The 20088-nt window shown below is 43.2% G+C and overlaps 1 protein-coding gene across 1 annotated transcript in view; it reads right to left on the reverse strand.

Annotated features, from left to right (window-relative positions):
• The window catches only part of NAE1 (NEDD8 activating enzyme E1 subunit 1), a 152077-nt gene that overhangs the window by 45045 nt on the left and 86944 nt on the right, over positions 1-20088 (reverse strand). The window lies entirely within an intron of this gene.

The raw sequence follows: 20088 nt of genomic DNA on the forward strand, positions 1-20088 counted from the left end.
ATCTTTGTCTTTTGAGCCCACCATGTTTGCTGGTGTTGGGCAACACAGGGTTTAGGAGCAAATAAAACTAGAGATAGCACAAGGAGCTCAGCAGCAATTTAGATACCCAGTGTTTAGAAGCCTGATATTTTTGCAATGTAAAATTGTGTGTTTTTCGTACCATTTCAGCATTCAGAAGTACACTATGTCTTATAAGAGACTATGCAGCAGCTTTCAGTTCCTCGCTTCCAGCTATTGGTACCTAGGCATGTGCAGCACCATCTGCTGATGGTTTTTAAAAAGTTGCAAGTGGTTTTCAGCCAATGGCTTAAAGTATTGGTCTGCAGTCACAAACAGCGAAATACATATGACCAGTAGTTTTATTGATTTTGCTGCATTTATTAGATTTGATTTGAGCTTGCTCAAGCATGAATAATGTCAACTCGGTGTAACATAATTACCGCGGTAGTAGTGGTGTGTCAGTATGGCACAACGGACCTTTACCTGTAACTTGCCCAAAGAGAGTTTTTTACTGGATTCCACCTTCTAAAGTAGCCTGCCAGATCCCTGAAGTCTGTTCTGTATAGTTGTGTGTGGATGTCCCATGTGTATGTATCGGCTGCGTACCAAATGTAAGAGGCCTTGCAGATTAGGGCAGGAGGGCAAGAAATAGTAATTTCCTACGGAAGTATGGAATTTGTCTAGAATTTGTCTCCAACGCGGCTTCCGCACCATGTTGATCTTGAACCTTCTTAATAACCATCGGAAGCACTGTCATGGAGGAGTACCAAAGCAAAAGGAATACACCGCAGCGAACACTCCTCCCCAGGTATTACAGTCAGCGAGATTGGGAACTAAGCCTTTCGGCATACACATGGTTTGAATCCTGTGTTTATCCACAGGAGACGTGTGTGTAAAAACAGCATCTAGCTGTTCACATTTTTCAGCCAACCAAAAAGGGAATTCATCCCTACTCTGAGGGCACTTCCCCATCACAGTATTGACCATGAAAGGATTCATCATTATGCCCCCTTGTCCCACTGGCTGTACAGCCCCCGCCAGAGCCGCAGGCAAGTTACGGGCCAAATACTGTATGACACTTCGGTGAATCTAAATCAAATCGGTATGTAATACTTTCAGCTCTGCAATGGTAAGATTCAAATAATTAGGATGTGAAGTATAGCCTGCCAAAACAGGCCACGCAGCCCCGTCGACTGACAATGGGCCGAGACGGACCGATGTAACAGGGTGAGGCAGGGCGCCATTAAACCAGATAGAGTGTTGCCAAGCAGATTACTCAAATCGGTATGTAATACTTTCCGCTCTGCAATGGTAAGATTCAAATAATTAGGATGTGAAGTATAGCCTGCCAAAACGGGCCACGCGGCCCCGTCGACTGACAATGGGCCGAGACGGACCGATGTAACAGGGTGAGGCAGGGCGCCATTAAACCAGATAGAGTGTTGCCAAGCAGATTACTCAAGAATGCAGTTATCATTACCGTCCACAGCAGGAACTTGAACCCAGGTGTAAAAAACCTCGAAGCGGTAAGCAGCATTTGCCTCAACGACAAAAATAAAGTCTGCTCCCGCAACGGGCACTCCATGTTGGGTCAAATGTGCTGTAACGGTTGCGCGGTTCGGCGATGTAATATTAACAACCATAACAAAACTGTAATCTTTTCTGTAGAACACATAGGGGAGATTATATATATATATATATATATATATATATATATATATATATATATATATATATATATATATATATATATATATATATATATATATATATATATATATATATATATATATATATATATATAGAACCTTTTATAATTCAAGTTCGAAAAACCTATAAATCATTTACAGGAGGTTAGCCCCTTGCACCATGGACTTCTCCAGTATTGGTGAGAGGGTATTGTGGACAAGCGCTACTCAGGGGTCTCGCTAATAAGCACCAGACCAAAGGGCGGCACGATGTTGTAGGAATTCTGCACATACACAAAACTATGCACAGGATTATAGGACCTTGGTGTATATAGGCTATGCCTTCCTACTGCCTTAGTACTAATGAACCCAGGACCGACTAGCTATAGTGTCTCATTCGCTCGCCTACTCACAAATGGAGTAACAAATGATTAGACAACCCAGAACACAACACTCCCGAATCTCTAAGGAATCGCGGCAACAAGACACCCCTTTCACTCACTTCTCTCGTACCTGTCCACAACAAGATCTGACAGAGTCACTGAATTAGTTTAAAATATTTATTTCAACTAACGTGCTCTAAACTGCAGTATACGTGCCATCACCAGCCTAATAATGAATACTACAAATACTGTCAGTATAGCAGCAAGTCCATACATTATGAAGGGGGGAAGTCATCTTATAAAGACATTGGATATGGACTATAATGTCCAAGCTCCCTCCCTGTGGACTGAATAGGAATTATTATATAATAGAAGATCTCTGGGCTGTCAGCAGACCCCATACCTTTAGGCCATAGATCGTATTTCTAAATCACAGGTGCGTTTTGCACTTCTCCCTGGAAAAGTCCCTCTCCAAGTGTGTCTGTGTTAAATCATGCAGTCCTGTAATTTCAAAGTACAAGTGTCCTACAAAGAGCAGCTGTAGGGTATGTTTTGTCTGGCCAGAACAGAACAACAAGGGGCAATGTTATTTGACCTTGCTTACAATGTTCAGACTAACCACAAACCAGACAGAGGACAGGCACAATATCAATATGGCCCCACCCTCAACTCTCTACCAAGCACAAATGTATATTGCTGACTCTTCCTGCGCTCCAACACCATACCTAGACACAACTGGCATGCAATTAATATATGGAACGGAACATTGTATGCTTGGCTGCGGCACACCCACCTTATGGAATGAATCTCATGAACTACTTGATTACACTATAATAAAGGAGACATAAGCAACCCTAAGGCTGTGACCTTCACCAACGTTGGTAAGTGACACAAACATGCAAAAAAGAAAGGAAAACCACACTCTGTCTCAATTTTGCAGGTTCAAATGGTGGGCGAATGGTAGAGCGGGAAGATGAACCACAGCATACTGCTTTGGAGAATTAGAGTCAAGATTCTGGACTTTGGGGGCTCTTCTATGATATGAAAGGTAGTCAGTCTGGCCACCATTGACCCTAAGATTGATTTACTTACCAAGCATCTCAACAACATGATAGACAGGCCGGATAAACCGCAAAACCACCAGGACCTTGCCGAATATAGAATCCCAGAGGTGGGGAATGATGCGACCATGCAGGCAAAGATGCAAAAGGAACTGCAAAGGGAATTGCAGAGCATTAGGGATAAACTGAGTATTTGAAGGCCAGTTCATGGAGAATATATGCACTGCACGGCTCCCAGAGTTAATAGCAATGGACAGGGTTGAGAACTATGTTGAGAAAAAGATTTGTGACAACTTTGGCCAAGACAATTTATGCTCTACATTTGTGGTGTGACAAAGCTCATTACATGCTTGGGCCTAAACCGAAACCTGGGCACCACCCAAAAAATCTCAATGCTCCTAAAATACAGATATTGGGAAAAGATTTTGCATACATTTGGCAACCTTTTTATAAACAAGAAATGTTAATTCATTAATGGATGTTATGACATACCATTGATTCGGCCAATCCTTGGGTATACTTTTTGGCCCTATGCCTGATGAACCTACAGAATGGTAAAGTACTTGTTACTAACACATGCCCCAACAAACTGATTACAAAAATGTATGCTAGTGTTGTTAGTGATCTTTTGAATGAAGATGTTCAATTGAAAAGTAAATGGGAAAATAAACTGAATATTGACCTACCGTCAAGCAACTGATACACTATTGTCAACAAATTAAAGAAGAATCCACTTATGGTAAATTCTGGCTGTCACAACTAGAATACATAAATAGAGTCTATGATACCCCTGTCAGCATAGTGCAGTTTGGTTTACCTATTGATGGTGATGGAAATGGCTAGCTTTGGCAGTGACGCTGAGGAATCTAAAATCAAAACTGCCAGACCCAATGCTGCTGCCACTCCTCCAGGTAGCTCAATCTAAAATACTACCAACAATCACTTATGAAAGTGAAGCCATGTTTAACATTCCAAACTACTGCTCAGCAGCACAGATCTGGCTGGAGTTTGGCTTAACTAAACAGTCCTTAGCAAGCAAGTATTCAGTCCGCTGGCACAAGATCAGGAACTCTGTTCCCAAAACTGTTAATCACCTGCTCTGGCAAGAGCTGCAGCACAGAAATTCATCACCTGAAAGAAGCTTCTTTCATGAATCCCTTGCTAGTACCGGGCTATCCCAGTTTTGGGACATCCCAACTAGCATTGCAGTTTTTTAAAAAGTGGTCCCGAAATCAATTGAAAATCTCTCTGACAAGGCCACATTCTCAGGCCAAAGCCACGCCTGAATGACTAATAACAGCTACCATACACTTGTCCCTCAAAAATACTGTTATATAGCTCCTATATATCCTTATATCGTGTTAAGTTAGCATAGGTACATTTTAGGTTTAAACGCCATTTTTCCTTTCTTGCAACTTCTGCACACGACCCTTAATTGTTGACTTAGCTTTCAACCTAGTGGTTTGCCGTGGTGTATGTGAGAATAATATGTTATTGCTCTGATATCAGTTTTGTTTAATAAACCATGTCTGCACGGAGAGTGCTGAAGTTTCAGGAGCAACACGATATGGAATTGTTATGAGGTCTGATCTCCACGCCTTCATAGTCATAACACAAGTGCAGCCTTTGCCAACTTGGGCTTGAGGCGGGATTGATATTGCTTTGCACGTAAATTGTTAACACACTTGATGCGGTGCACATGCAGAGAGAGCTGGTGTATGCTGATGTGATTCCTTCATGCTAGGACACTAAGGTATGGGCCCGCCCTAAAACAACCCAAAGAGACCTTCTTAGCTAATAATATAATATATGTGTTAGGAAGGGTGAGATATAAGTGTTGTTGACTCTTATTCATTACAGCATGTTAACATGCTGTCACCATTCGCTTTTTATGTCTTAGTAACTATGCTGATAATTTTGATACTGATAATAAGTATACTTGTATTATCTAAGATACTGCGCCTGAGAAGACGGCATTCGTAAATAAACATTTCAAATGCACATGTGTCTTCTTTACTCCATGTTCGGGTTTGTAATGATAATATAACAAAAGAGTGTTCATGAGTTCCACGTACCCTGAGGTACTGTAAGTTCATGTTCTGGTTTGTCTAAACATTGGGAGTTTGATATGTCCAATGAGACACTGTAGCTAGCTCGGTAAGGGGTGAGTTGGTTGCTAAGGTAAGTTTTGGGACACCCTAATTTGCCGAGGTTCCACTCCTCTGTGCACAGTTCTGTGTGAGAACAGAAACCCTGCGACATGGCGCCCAACGGTTTCGGTGGTCTTATATCATGACACTCGAGTAGTTTATCGTTCATGCCTTAACCCCTTCACATCCGTTTCCGGAAAACGGGGTGTCGGTGAAACCTACCTATTTTTTGAAATAGGTCTTTATTCAAGCTTGATTCTTTCTTAAACGGTTTCTTTGAATTACTACCCAGTTGTGCTACGAAGTATTCTTTGTGTTTTCTTGTTTCCAGTGTTGTCATGGCGGCGGTGGCTATTGCGCAGCATAGTCGCGTAGCGGTACGCAACCATCTTCAGACGTACCAGGTCCCAGTAGATGGGATGGCTGTGATTTTCGTGGTATGTGCAGATCCGGCGTTTCCTTACGAGTTGTTTTACTCTTGGGTTACGTTTCCGGCTGTGGACGCTAATTCTGGTTTGTTCCACTCCTACACCGCCTCGGATGTCCCGGCTGAATATACGCCGTACAGGGCATTGGAAATACCTATTGATCATTGGCAGCATCGAGTTTGGTTTGATGGCGCCCTCCCCCACTCTTTGTCCGCAGCGAGGTTAGGTCCGCTCTCAATTCCAGGTACGAATTGGCCTGCGTTGGGTGGCTTTACCCCGCACCCGAATCACGGGGCTTGTACCCTAGCAGAAATTCGCAGGCTACATGTTGTTTCCATTTCCGTGATTCGTGCTTTAGTGCAATACATCGGTCGACATCTTCCTGGTGGTCCCCAGGGGGGTGCGGCCGCTCCCGTGGATCGAGGCGGAATGCGTCTCAATCCAGTGATGGTTAATTCGGTTTTTGGTGCGCGTCCAGTTGACAACGATGACTTCCCATTCTGGCTAGCAGAGAAGTTTGATCAACTGGAGGCGGTTTTTCCGAATTCTACTCCTGCTGATAAACATAGAATGTTAACGATTACTCTACCGAAGGATATAACTCCTGAACTTGTTGACTGTGAAAGCTGGGGAAAAACATTTGCGGCAGTTTATACAAGGTGCTTCGGCACCCCGTCTATGACTGCCCTGCCTGAAATAATTAGGCGTGTCCAGAATGATCACGGTCCAGAGGCAGCGGTTGAATTGGGTATGCGCCTGTGTGGTTCTTTTGAGATTGTATGTGATCTCATTCTCTCCAATGTTAAAGGAGATGCAGTTAACTTTCAGGTGTCGAATGCTTTGGCTGCTCTGCCCGATGCCGACAAACCCCGCCAGTTAGCAAAGATTGTGGTGGCCGCTTATAAGACAATTGGCCGCACAAGTAGAGGTCTGAAATATTTTCCAGTAAAGGAGAAAAAACAACCTCAGGGACAATCTGCAGTGACAGATGTCCAGCCCAAGTCCAAAAAACAAAATTGGCCTAAGAAACAGACACAGGGGAAGAAGAATACACCGACTCAGGATTCTTTTCCTGCAGTACAAGCACCTGCGCCGACAGAAAAAGTTTATGATTTGCGCGATCGCGCGATGATTAAATCACCTGATCGATTTCAGGGTTCTGATCAACGCTCTCCTCGTTCCTTTCAGGACACATCGGCCCCGAAGACCGGTGGAGGAGGAGGGGGTGGACGTGGACGTGGTGGCCAACAAGGACGTGGTCAGTCCCGCCAGACGGACGGCGCAGTGAAGCAGGAAGATTCTACGCCTAAGCGTCCGCAGTTTGCGAAAAAGAAAGTCGCAGCCTTAACAGCGCATAGATATGCCACAGATAGTGAGAACGCGGCTTCGGAATCTGACGTGGGCTCTGACCTTGCTGGACAGCGCGGCGGAGATTACCATAGTCAGAGAGGCGCTCCGTCCACTACTGAAGGTGACAGCGACTGATGTGTTTGTTGTCATAGAAACAGCCGATACGAGATTAGCTCCCCCTGAAAGACTTTTTGAAATTGTCCTGTTAATTGAAGGTGACATACAGCGTACGGTCAGAGGGGTATTTTGGGAGAACATGTCGTCTACGTACGACATTTTGCTTTCTGAGGCTGACTGGCCCCCACCTTTTGTGCTCGCAGCGCCGCGAGGGGAGGAGGTAATCCTTCCCAGTTATGCGCACACTGTCTCCACTGAGCATGCGCAGCATTTTGCAGAAGAGTGGGCTCGGGCACTTGCACCGGCTCTCTACCGCAACCAATGTGGTTGGGACAAATTGTCCCCTTGCCACGAAATTCCTTTGCGGTCTGAGCCGCAGCCTCAGCCTCAATATCCCATACGACGTGAAGCTAAAGCAGCCGTCGCGGAAATCCTTAAACAATTGGAATATCAGGGAGTTATTGAAACGTGTGTGTCACCAATGAATAATCCCCTTTTTACGGTGACCAAACCTGACGGATCATATCGTTTGGTATTGGATTACCGGCATTTGAACTCGCATTGCCGTAACTGTGCAGTACAGAATACTCACGGCTCTGCGTTAGTGGATAGTCTAGTGCGTAAGCGTTTCAAGACAACGCTTGACATTTCCAATGGTTTTTATGCCCACAGACTGCATGGCTTTAGCTCCCAATGGACAAGTTTTACGTCCGCTGGTGTGCAAAAATGCTTCCGGCGACTCCCTATGGGCTACAAAAATAGTCCTGGAGTGTTCACCTCCAGAATAGTCACTCTATTGGAGGGTATCGATCCCGATGCATGTTCTTATGTGGATGACATTTATCTCACAGACAACGAGATTTGGATGCATCTGTGTCGAGTGAATTCCATAATTTGTACCTTTGCTGATATGGGTTACAAATTTAATTTTGCAAAATCGCACATTGCAGAACACACAGTGTTGTTCCTCGGCTATGAGCTGAACAATGAAGGTAGAGGTTTGGCTCCTCACTTCTTGGAGAAATGCGCACAATTGCGTGCTCCTACAACACTGAAAAAATTACAGTCTTTGCTGGGCTTTTTGAATTTCGGCAGAACTTACATTCCGGAATATGCCCAGCGTATCAAGCCGTTGTATGCTTTGATACAACCAACTTTCTCAAAATCATGCTGGCTGCCTGAGCATTCAGCCATTTTGCAATCCTTGCAGGCTGATCTGCTTGCTTCTAAATATTTACTGACTCGTGATAACCACACCAACCTGGTAATAAGAATAATTCCTGGGACGGTGGGTTTCACATACCTCACTTTTAATGAAGGTGACACAGTACCTATTGCTTACAAGTCGCACTTGTACACTTCGGCTGAGTTGCGGTTTCCCACAGTGGAGAAGGTTTTAACTGCTGTACAGATGGCAATTCTTAAGGAACGAGCACTGTCTCAGGGGAAACGCATGCTAGTGGTAACACCCTGTCCTCATTTGGAGGCAGTCACGAAAGCCAGTGTACCAAATTCAAAAGCTTTGCACCCTCGGTGGATTCAGTGGGCTGCGTCATTGTCATCCACGGATGTCATGTTTATTTTTGACGCCTCCTTACGGTCGCAAGAGTACTTGCAGTATGAATTCGTTCATCCTGCTCCTCTGGCTATGCGACCTTTGGAGGACTTCCATTGCATCATTTACACTGATGGGTCGGCGCAGGTTGCGCATGGCTCTAAACATGCCTACGTTTCCGCATGCGCCATTGTGGTCGGTGCTATGTTGAATGATGAGTTCATTTCCAGGGAGGTGCACACGATGCCCCTGGGCGATTGCACCGCACAATTGGCAGAGCTTCGTGCTCTATTACTAGCGTTAGAGTACGCGGATCCAAGTGTTACAACTCTGATTGTAAGTGATTCTTACTACTGTGTCCAGTCTTACAATGAAAACTTGTTCTTTTGGATTCAAAATGATTTTCATGATTCCAAGGGTAGCACAATAAAACATAAAATGATCTGGGTTCGAGTGGCAGAGCTTAAGGCTAAGTTGCCACTCGTTTTTGTTATTCATACTCTCGGTCATCAGCGCGTAGGAGTTCACGCTGTTGGCAACTCGCTTGCTGATGAAGCAGCGAAATCAGCAGTATCTACATACTTAGTTGCAGCAGTTACTAGGTCTAAAACCAAGATTGATAGCGACATCTTGGCAGCGATTGCTGCCTCTGAGAAGGGAAGTAAACATCCTGCGGGATTCCCTTCGAAGTATAATTACCACTTAAGTCCCGAAAAGGTTCCTTTTGTGACAATTCCTGATGTTGGGGAACGGCTGATTCCCAACTCGGATCGCAGAGCAGACTTGATTACAGCGGCTCATGAAGGTGTGGCGTCTGCGCATGCGGGCGTCTCGGCCACTGTAACGCAATTACAACTACGTTTCTGGTGGCGGGGACTGTACAAACAGACGCGTGATTATGTCCTTCTTTGTGACATATGCCAGCAGATTAAACCTTCAACTGCTACGCGTCCGCCACAGACTCAGTTGTACATTTCTAATAAACCGCTGGGCTGTGTTTATTTAGATCACTGCGGTCCTTTTTCATCTGATACTGCATATAAGTACATCTTAGTAGCAGTTGACTCATGCACACGCTTTGTGTGGGTATGGCCACATCGCAGCGCTGATTCACGGACTGTCATTAGAGATTTGCGTATCTTTATAGGGATTTTTGCCTGTGGTACCTTCCATTCGGATCAGGGTCCGGCTTTCGCCTCTAAGGCGTATAAGGATGCCATGACTTCGATGGGGGTTCAAGTCAAGTTTTCATCACCCTACAGACCTGAGGGTAATAGTGTAGTTGAACGAATGAACCGTGATTTAAAGCAATCTTTGACAGCCCGAGTTATAGGCACTGGCAGAAACTGGCTGGCTCACCTATATGGCGTGCAGCGTGCTCTTAATAATCTCCCTAGAAGGTCTCTGGGTGGGCGGACCCCATACGAAATGCTCTTTGGCATCAAGATGTACGTCCCTGACCTTGACGGTCTAGACTCTGTGGTTCGCGCCACTTCCTTTGACGCAGATGAACATTGCAATGTTTTACAGAATCTACAAAAGACCAGAGACAGTCTTGCAAAGGAACATTTGCCCTCCACATCGGATGATGCGTTGCAGATCCCGGTAGTTGGCTGGCTACCCCAGGTTGGAGAACTGGTTCGGGAGAAGATCGACAACAAGAAAGAGTTTGGTCCCTCCTATCGAGCTCCAGTCCCAGTGCTTGGAGTGAAGGGCACAAGAGCAGTCATTTTACCACCACTTCCAGGTCGTAAGGAAAACAGGTTTATTTCTATTGACAATGTCAAGATACACAGAGTGGCCGATTCTTCTTAGCATGACACCAGCTGTTTCCTGTCCTTCCATTGTGAGAAATTCAATTATGCCCACTGCTTCTAATATTGAACCTGAAGTGGCCATCGAATTACCTGCTGTTTCCAGTCCTTTATTAAATAATTTACCGGGAACTAACATTGATGAGACAGACTATGCCTATCCCACTGATTTGTCCATACCTGACCTGCAAGCACGTTTAGCCACAGAATCCAGATTTTCTTTTGACTCTGTTTCTCTTACCTCGAAGGAACACTCTCGAGTTGCAGTTTATGCAAGCCTGTTTAAAAAACATTTTTTAATACCACCTTGGACTTACATTTGGCTGGTCCTTGCTTCGATTTACATTTTTATGTCAGTTGGTTTTGTGTTTTATTTTTTTCGAATCATCAATGGACATTATGTCGAGGAAAGAACATGCATTACTCATTTGAATGGAACTTTGGCCCCACTTTCCTCTTCACATTCTACACACAGATTAAAAAGAGACTTGACTTTGGTTAACATCACAGCATGGCCTGTTCTGGATGGAATCGCGTGGGATGCAGTTCGGTTTCAAATTCATGGCCCAACGGAAGTCGTTAATGTTCCTAATGTACTTAGAGTGAATATGGGGGATGTGGTGAAACAAAACATTCGTTCTGATGATTGGGATGTTAATGCTGTGGAAAGTTTGTTTTCTGATTTGAAATACTATGCTGCTTTTGATGCTGAGGATTTATATTTAGAATCTGCTAATTATGGTGAATTGTTCTGTTACCAACATTATGGCAATCACTTCTTACACAAGACATCTTCCCGAAGGGATGCTGTTAATTTTACTCAGTGGGAACATTGCCCAGCACCTACACAAGGGAGTTCAGAAACGTTTCTTAAAAAGTATACTTATTTCACTGACTTTAATCAGTCCAATCCCGAGTCCTTTTATTTTAAATTTCACAAACAGCCATTGTCCAAGGTTAGACTTACAAATACAAAATTGTTGTATTCGAAGGCCTTCCTAGATCAATTAGTTACTGGGGGGTATGAGTTATGGAAGGAAAACATAGACCTTAAATCGGTTTGGGGTTCAAGGGCCTGGCAGGTACGAGGCACTGAGGCTTTGCACCGTGCATGTCTCATCCCGAATCATATGTTGTTTTTAAATGAAACCATTTCCCAGACCACATGCTTTGGATTGGCTACATCTAAAAGGTTAAACACCCCGTCTTTCCCAGAGTTGGAGGAATATGAGGATTGGAGTAATTTTACTCAATTGTCCATTAAAGATATACAGGCTCTGCTTCTTAATTCCTCCTTTAATATTTCCAGTATGAATCCTAAGGGTTGGTTGCTTTGGCACCGTAGTGCTGATTCTTGCCCAAAAAGATTTTTGAATATAACTGACGGTTTTAAGACTGTTAGATCTGATCCCCGGTTTGATTTGAGTCATACTGTCACCTCTTACTCTGTGGGCAAGTTATGTCAAGCTTGGCTGAAACATTCAACTTTACCTGCGGTTAAGTATCACCTTTCCAAACTGAATGCAGACGTGGATTTGAATGATTTCATTAGAGGCCCAGCTAGTGGCAGGTCGAAAAGGTGGTTATATGGGGTTTATAATGAAATTTGGAAACTGTCACAGATTGAGGCTGCTACACGCCTTAGGGCTATTGATCAGGCAAATCTTGAGAAAGTGCTTGCAGTTGTTGACAATAGCATTAACGTGCTTTCCTCTAGAATTTACACATTGGATAATATTGTGTCGTCTGTTGTTGATATTGTGCATGATGAAGTGTCAGTATTATACCATGGTCAAAATCAATTACGGTCAATCATGCAGTTTGCATGGACACTTCAGACTCTGAAAATGGGTAAAGTTCCCTGGGGATACATGAACGTTTCCTCTTTATTTGCACCATTTAATTTGACTGACAAACAACGCTTGCTTTCAATGCGTGATGCTTCCTTTTCTATGTTACATATTGAAAGGTTGGAATCTTTACCTTTTTCTGTGGCAGAAGCCACTGCTGCTACGTGGCTTATCCACGGTTTAATAACACTGCCTTTTGCTTTATATAAGTTTTCAAATTGTATGAAATATGTGCCAATAGGTCGTTTTGAACCCTTAGGTAGCGGTTTTCTTCATGAGGTCTGGTCGCTCCCATACACATACAGATGTTTCAAGGATGAACAGGAGGTTTATCTAACAGGGGAGGAGTGTACTGAGACGCCAGATCATTCTTTAATGTGCAGACACATACAGTTACACGGTTCATGTAACAAGGACCGACCGAATATGGCTTGCGTTTTACAGGGCACGCCAGTTCCGGCTATCATCCCCATGTTTAAATTGTTAGAAAATGGTAGTTATTTGATGCTCAATAATGAAAACTGTTGTGGGTTAATTAAAGGTATAGCTTTCATAGTAACAGTAAGTGAGCGAGTTATTTGCTGCAGAAATGTTCTTTATCCTCCCACGCGTGAACATAGGGAGTCTTCCATTTGGCCACAGATACCGACCTTGGGAGCAAAATTCAGCGGCATGGCTAGAATAAGAGCTCTTTTGTCCCAGAAAGAGGTGGCCTTGAGCTCGGCCCGTGAAACTTTCGTGCTTCACATTGCTAACACCCGTACGGAGGTTCAGGCTCTTTTAAATACTGATTTGCCTTTGCATTTCGGAGCCATGGTTCGTTCTATCTTTAACGCATCCTCCACAACGGGCCTAGCACATTTTTTTAAAGTTGTTAGCAGTGGTCTCGTGACTTCCTTTGAGAAGATTTTTGGAGTCATCCCTGCCTTCTTCCATTCTATTTTTTCATCCTTATTTGGAGGGTTCGCGTTTTTTCTTGCATTAGCGGCTGGCGCTTTGGTGGTTTTCTGCCTTTTTAAATATGGATGCCCTTCCTGTGCAAGACCACGCTCAACTGCTACTGACGCGGTTTCGCAACCGCATGCTTGATTATTATGGCACACTACCGTTGGCGACTCTAAGCACGGCGTTTGGATTATCTTTTCGGTTCTCCTATTTCACCTGTGTCCAGCCTGTATTTCGCTGCCTGACCTGTGATTTCCTTTGGGCCATTGATTTGTGTCTCTGCGGACCGATTTCTTCTGACGTCGATTTTGATCGATTGATGAGTCCTATCATTGCTCACGAGTTGGTTTGTTCTGACGAAAGGATTATGGCCTTGGCGGTGGCACATGGACTAATGGGTCCCTGGGATGTATTGTCGGCAGCGCAAAATTTCTTGGAACGAAGTTTTCTTGAAAACCCACCGAGCTGTCCTCTGATGGTTATAGAGGATCCGGTGCTGGGAGATCACGTATGTTCCTTTCATCTTTTAAATTGGATGGCTGAACTGTTTTCGGATGAGGACAGTGACTTCCTCCTGGAGGCTGTTGCAGCTTACTTTTCATATACAGTCTTATCATAAACACTGCCTCGAATTGACATGCTGATTAATAGCATTTCCTTGATTTTATTGACTTTTGGTCAAGACATTTTATTTTTGCTTGCCTATTGGCTTGAGCCACATTATACTTTTGGGCTATTTTTTAGCATTACTTTTTATAATTGAATTTTTATTCATGCTCGTTTATTGTTGGATTCTGCTCTCATGTGATGGCACTTCTGTTATCTTATTTAGTCCGTTCTCGGATCATGGGGGGGTGTTATATAGCTCCTATATATCCTTATATCGTGTTAAGTTAGCATAGGTACATTTTAGGTTTAAACGCCATTTTTCCTTTCTTGCAACTTCTGCACACGACCCTTAATTGTTGACTTAGCTTTCAACCTAGTGGTTTGCCGTGGTGTATGTGAGAATAATATGTTATTGCTCTGATATCAGTTTTGTTTAATAAACCATGTCTGCACGGAGAGTGCTGAAGTTTCAGGAGCAACACGATATGGAATTGTTATGAGGTTTGATCTCCACGCCTTCATAGTCATAACACAAGTGCAGCCTTTGCCAACTTGGGCTTGAGGCGGGATTGATATTGCTTTGCACGTAAATTGTTAACACACTTGATGCGGTGCACATGCAGAGAGAGCTGGTGTATGCTGATGTGATTCCTTCATGCTAGGACACTAAGGTATGGGCCCGCCCTAAAACAACCCAAAGAGACCTTCTTAGCTAATAATATAATATATGTGTTAGGAAGGGTGAGATATAAGTGTTGTTGACTCTTATTCATTACAGCATGTTAACATGCTGTCACCATTCGCTTTTTATGTCTTAGTAACTATGCTGATAATTTTGATACTGATAATAAGTATACTTGTATTATCTAAGATACTGCGCCTGAGAAGACGGCATTCGTAAATAAACATTTCAAATGCACATGTGTCTTCTTTACTCCATGTTCGGGTTTGTAATGATAATATAACAAAAGAGTGTTCATGAGTTCCACGTACCCTGAGGTACTGTAAGTTCATGTTCTGGTTTGTCTAAACATTGGGAGTTTGATATGTCCAATGAGACACTGTAGCTAGCTCGGTAAGGGGTGAGTTGGTTGCTAAGGTAAGTTTTGGGACACCCTAATTTGCCGAGGTTCCACTCCTCTGTGCACAGTTCTGTGTGAGAACAGAAACCCTGCGACAATACTTTAGCCTAAGTTACTCTAGGCACACAAAGGAGATAATATTGAAACACCATGTGGGCATACTCCTGTCTCCTCTGCATCTTCCACCTTGGCAATAGGAGCAAACACCAACTTGCTGCCGCTTATGTGGTAAAGGCACAAAGGACCTGCCACATATACTCTGCATCTGTAACGATCTGAAGGAAGAAAGGAAAGGATTGCTTAAAACTCAGTTCAACTTAAGAGGGATCCACAGGCGGAGACAGGCAATGCTGGCCTGCTTTAACCCAGAGGACCCACAGCATAGCTGCGCTGGTAAGAAAATGCCAAGAGCCAGCCTACAAACAGTAAACTTTGCATCCGCAGCTGTCACAGAAGCGAGCGGCCCTCAACCCACAATCCTCGATCTCGGCTCATAAGCACCGCCCTTTACTCTCCTTGATCGGGTTCATAAAACACAGCTTCCCCACACTGATAGGAAATCGCCCTTCCTTTGATGGACACACCGCACTTGGTCCATCAGGTTTACCACACAAGGAATCAGTGCCCCTGGCTTATAAGAGCACATCGCAAGATTCTGTCGCAACTGACCGACCAACTTTAACTGCTGGTACTACAGCAAAGTTTTGCTCTATGTAATTTTCACTGCTATGCAATTGTGTTTTATATCTGCCTTTTAACTGTGGGTTTTACATTGCATTTTATTTCTCCTTTAAGCTGGCTGTATTGCACTGGTTTGAATTAACTATGCAAATAATAAAATGTACTTACTTACTATTGTTGGCGATGTGGTGAGCAAGAACTGATGCATTACACTTAACATGGTCAAGCCAACAGATACATTCATTTTGGAAGGAAATTGGGGATGCATTGAAAACGATGACTGAGTGTGATCTAAATGGGATATCCTTAAGGGCTATCCCTGGTGTGTGAAGGGGTACTCAAAGTCATACTTCGCTTGAATAAATGAGGAACCTTAACCCACTTATCCCACATATACAGCCTTTGAGAAAAGAGCATATTAATTATGTGATACAAAATCCTCTGCAAGTGTGCTTTTCAAGATTTACTGTAATATCTCATATATGCAGAATCTTGTCTGTAAGCTGATATGATGTATCAAATGAAATGATGTCTATTTTCTGATGTAAAGCCTTGTTAAAAAATTGGAAATAACGTTTTTTTTAAAACTAGCTGATTTGTCACACTGCTTGTATGATTGGGTGTATTTATGGCAGGCGGCCGCTTAGTCTTCCCTGCATACATTTGCTACAAATTGTTTCATCTCCGATAGTAGGGCAGAATGTTGGCTTCAAGTACTGTGCTACATTTAAGTTAGTGAAAGACATCCATCCAAATTCTTTAAGCCTTAATGAGTAAATGTTTGAAAGATTTTTTTTTTAAATGCTGCAGGAGAAATAGTCTCCACTACATGAATAATTATGTACATTTGTAATGACTATTTCGACTGACATTTGGTTTCCTCAGCAGCTTTTTTTAAATAGCATAAGCATATATGGATAGTGATTATTAGCTGTAAAAACTATGAGCTGCTGAACACAAGATGCACAGGAGAAGACCAGCATGGTTGGGGGACGGGGGAGGGGGGGGAGTGGTACAAGGAGAAATTATTGGAGGAGGCCCAGGGAGGTGTGCTGAGGAAGACTAAGGATAGCAGGAAAGAGACCAGAGTGACAGTTTTACTTCAACTTCTTGGTCCAGTTTCTAGTAACAGTGTGACCCAGTGGGTTTTCGGTGTTTGGAGAGTAATAGCCTGGGGGATTTTGGTTGGGATGGTATTTCAAATACTTAGAGCATGGCAGGAGAATACTTTGGGTCTAGTGTTTTTTCTTTCTTGTATTTTCTAGTATACAGTTTTTCAAAGCTACTGCTGCAGAATTTTCATGCCCATTCAGAAATGCAGAGATTGCAAGCAAGGTACAAAGGAACACCATTACTGACGACCTTGTAGACAATGCAACATTTTGTGACTGTGGTGAGAGCCGGCAACAGCAGCCAATGAAAGACAAAGCCGGTGTGATCCCATCAATTATATTAGACTTCTATTATTTTCTTTGGGGACTCTTTGATGCTGTCAAGCAGGACATTGCCTCAATCGAAGTGGGAAGTAGATCAATAGCTCAACTGGTGTTCTGAACTTGCCTTTTGGAATAAACGGTTCAACTCTGTGGAGCCCAGAAATCGGTTCTCCAGCCGACAGCTAGCCAATGGGGGGTATTAAAGCTAAGTGTGGAGTTGAGATGGAAGCCCATGGACTTGCGATGTGAATGAAGCCAACCATGTTAACTTTGTTGAGCAATTTCCAGATTACAGTTAATCACTTCTGTTATAGATGATCACAAGAAGGGGGATCGCTCAGACCCAGGAAATTATAGGCCTATATGTTTAATTGATTACATCCAGAAGGTGATAGCTAGGCTCGTTTTGACCTGAATCCAAGGCTGGATTAAGGAGGAGGACATTCTGTCTCCTCTTCAGGCTGGGTTCCGCTCACATATGAGCACTATTGATCAGGTTTTTAGATTTGTTTTAATTTATTGGTGAGTGGTAATCCTTAGAGGAGGCACGCTTTTGCGGCATTTGTCGACCTCAAGTCGGCATTTGATTTAGTGACGCGTGCCAAGATGTGGAGTGCCTTTGCTGAACAGGGTATGCTACTGGACGTACTGGCCTCTTTAATTAAACTTCACGATGCAAACTTCGCCCAAGTACGCTGGGGACAGCAAGCGAAAGTAACGGATAGGTTTTCCATTTCCAGGGGGGTACGACAAGGGTGTGTACTAGCACCAACACTCTTCTCCCTGTATATTAACAGGGTGATTCAGTATTTTAAGAACCATCCTACTGATGCCCCCAAACTCAATGGCAAGATGATCCCTTTGCTAATGTTTGCAGATAACACCTTGTTAATTTCTAAAACGCAGCAAGGCCTTCAGAAGGCTATAGTGCGTTTTGAGGTGTTCTGCAAGGACCATGGTCTTACCATTAATGTGAGTAAGACAAAGTTTATGGTGCTGCACAAGCACAAGTTCGTAAGAGGGAGGGTGGTTATGAATGGTGTTATGCTAGAACAGACCCAAGTCTTTTCCTACCTTGGTATAACTCTGGGTTCTAAATTAGATTGGAAACCTCACACTAATCAGCTGGCCATTAAACATGCACAACTAGCTGGTGCCCTAATAAAGGAACTCCGCCTCTCAGCTACAAAACCAATCGCCCCGGCGTTTAAAATCTACAGTACTAAAATCAGCGCGTCAGTGCTTTATGGGGCTGAACTATGGGGGTTCAGCAATTTAGCAGCATTAACGAGCACCCAAAACAAGTTTGTGAGGGGAATAAGTGGCCTTCCACCATCTACGCCATTATTGCCCCTCTTTATGAATTGGGATGCCAGCGACTAGAGGACGTAGCACGATTTAGACCTGTGGCTTACTGGAGGAGACTGTGGGTTACCCCGGAGGTCTCCCAGTACGCTCAGGCTTTCCTCGAAATTAGAGATGCTGATCGTGCCCGTAGAATTACAGGGATGAGAGAGGCCAGGGCAGTCTATACTGCTATGGGCTTGAGTTCATTGTGGGAGAATCCCACTGTTAATCCTTTTCCGACTAGAAAGGCATTTAAGGAGTTATATTGGACGATGGTTTCTATGAGAAGTTTTAGGATTTGTATTAGTCCATTGCTCACAAGAGACTTCCTGGAGCTAAAACATGATATTGCTTATGAAGGGTACTGGGATTTTATCACACTTCCCTGTGATAGGAAACGGTACCACCAATTTAGGGTGGGAACACTTCCTGTCAACTCTTTCACCAGCAAATGGCATGCTAAAACCAGTACAAATTGTCCATTTTGTCCATCTCAGCCGTAAAGTATAACACATATCCTGTTTATTTGCCCAAATATACTAGGCATACGTGGTTGAAGCCTATTTGTCTGTTGAAGGGCATTACCACTGGTTCAGAGGCACTAAGGATACTTAAAACAGATTGTTCAGAACCCACTGTTATTGCTGTCGCTACATTTCTACATTGGATGTGGGTAATTCGTGCGCATAAGTAAAGCCAGAACTAAAAAATTTTAATATATTTAAATATACTTATTTTTAAATGAATTCTGTGATGCTCATTGTATTTTGGCACTGGACTCTTTTTCTACATTTTTCATAGTTTTTTTATTCTGCTTTTAGATACATTATTGTGTATTGGATGGATTAACTTGATGATCAAATCTTTTTGCTGTGTTGCTCGGTCACTCATATGAGAATGAAATGTTTATGTTTTTAAACTTTTTTAATTAACTGTATAGTCTTTTATGATATGTATATCGAAATAAAGACTCTTTTTAATTGAATTGAATTGAATGGATGATCACAACTTAGTTTGTGTCAGGGTTGAGGTAGGTCTTGACGTCCAGGCGTGGATAGTGGGGAGAAAAGTCTTTAGCGAGTTACATGCTTGTCTGGATTCACCTTAAAGTAGAGCTAGGTATTTTCTGCATAATGGTGGGTGTTGGTATTTTTGTCAGGCATTAGAACTACAGGAGTTTTGTGTATAAACTAAACATCAAGAGTGTGAAGATGAAGCACTGTTGCACACCGCACTTCACTGGTATAAGCTTTACTGGTATAAGATCGATGTCTCCCTTTGGAACAGACTCTGTTCTTCAAATGAGATTTAAACTCCATAGAAATGTGTTAAAGTCTTTACTCTAGGCCATTGTGTACAGCACCAATTGGTTACCCCTCCTACTGAAGCCTGCAGTAAAGATGAGAAGGGTAATGAAGCAAGGGTCCGCCACTGTCAGCACTACATAGGACATAATCTACTACTCAGATGACAGTCCTGCCTTATGGTGTGGAATATGATTTTGCAACAAATTTGTCTGGCCGAGGCCTTTTCAATGATGGTGTATGATTGTCCTCACCGCCTCCCACTATGGTCTTTGGGATATGTGTACT

Source organism: Lissotriton helveticus, chromosome 12, assembly GCF_964261635.1.
Source record: "Lissotriton helveticus chromosome 12, aLisHel1.1, whole genome shotgun sequence".
Classification (NCBI taxonomy): Eukaryota; Metazoa; Chordata; class Amphibia; order Caudata; family Salamandridae; genus Lissotriton; species Lissotriton helveticus.